Source organism: Otolemur garnettii, unplaced genomic scaffold (genome assembly GCF_000181295.1).
Source record: "Otolemur garnettii isolate 467f Iridium unplaced genomic scaffold, OtoGar3 scaffold00138, whole genome shotgun sequence".
Classification (NCBI taxonomy): Eukaryota; Metazoa; Chordata; class Mammalia; order Primates; family Galagidae; genus Otolemur; species Otolemur garnettii.
This window is the reverse complement of record NW_003852533.1, coordinates 1,375,683-1,377,242: the sequence shown is the minus strand read 5'-3', so window position 1 is coordinate 1,377,242 and position 1,560 is coordinate 1,375,683. Positions and strand designations below refer to the sequence as shown.

The following is a 1,560-nucleotide window of genomic DNA, read 5'->3' as shown; positions in this document are numbered from 1 at the left end:
CCTTAAGTATCCAGAATAGCTCCTAACTGAAAACTTTGGTTGGGAAGAGAATGTTTAACAGGGAAAAGATGAAGATCCAGAAACTATACTAGAAGTACAGAATGGCTAGTCTTCTGACCAGAAGGAAAGAAGTCTTGAATGCCCAAGCACAGAAAGGATCGATTTATACAAAATCATAAAAATTAAACAATCTTCTGCTAAATGATTATTAGGTCAAGAATGAAATTAAAATGGAAATAAAAATGTTCCTCAAACTGAATGACAAAGGGGACACAAGTTGTCAAAATCTGTGGAATTCAGCAAAAGCAGTTATCAGGGGAAAATTCACAGCTGTAAGCGCCTACATTGAAAAAAACCAGGAGGATCACAAATTAGCCATCGAACGACAGACCTTGGGGAAGAGCAAACCAGCCCAAGACAGCAGAGAAGGAGCAAAACTCAGCAGAACTAAATGAAATGGAAAATAAAAATACAAAGGATCAATGAAACAAAAAGTTGGTTCTTGGAGAAGATAAACAAAATTAATAGATCTCTTGCTAGACTACCCAGGAATAGAAGGACCCAAATAAGCTCAAGCAAAAATGAAAAAGGAGATTTTACAATTGACACCACAGAAATATACAATAGCATTGTGAATACTATAAAGATTTCTACACATTTAAACTCAAATACACAGAGGAAACAAATAAATTCCTAGAAACACACAACCTCCCAGACTCAGTCAGGATTGAAGCAGGAATAGAGCTGGTATGTACTCTGCAGAAATTATTCTATAACATCGAGGAGGAGATCCTCCCCAACTCATTCTGTTAAGCCAGCATCACCTTGACAGCAAAGCCAAGACTGGACAAAGAAAGGAAATAGTAGACCAATGTCACTATGAATATAGACGCAAAAACTTCCATCAAAAACAGCAAACTGAATTCAACAGCACACCAAAAAGGAATCCACCAGGACGAAGTGTGCTTCATCCCAGGAATGCAAGGACAGTCAACACAGGTAAATCCACAAACGTGGTCCACAACACACACACAAGCAAAAACTAGACCACACCATCATCTCAGCAGATGCAGAAAAAGCCTTAGGCAAGAGAAATAAATAAAGGGTACCCACATCATGAAAGGAGGTCAAACGATTGCTTTTTAGTGACAATAGGATCTTATATCTAGAAAACTCGAAAGACTCTACCAAGAGCTTCCTGGAATTGATAAATAAATTTGGCAGAGTCTCAGATTACAACAACAATTTTGCAACAATTTGAACTGAACTAAAAATTAGTATCCTAAGTGCAGTACTTAAAGCAAGGAACCACACGTCCTCATTATTAAACTGGGAGTAACCTTCGAGCACACACGTGCACAGAGGGGAGAAAACTCGGCAGAAATGAAGACAGGGAGCAGGAGACGGGTTAAAACCTACCTAACGGGTATCATGAATACTGTCTGGGTGATGGGCCCACACACAACCCTGACTCAAGCATTACAAAAGTGATCCATGTAACCAAAAACATTTGTACCCCTGTAATATTTTGAAATTAAAAGAAAAGCCAAAAAACCAAAA

General features: G+C 38.4%; 1 protein-coding gene across 1 annotated transcript in view; it reads right to left on the bottom strand.

Moving 5' to 3' along the window:
- Window positions 1-1,560, bottom strand: part of MON2 (MON2 homolog, regulator of endosome-to-Golgi trafficking) — a 111,401-nt gene that overhangs the window by 51,501 nt on the left and 58,340 nt on the right. The window lies entirely within an intron of this gene.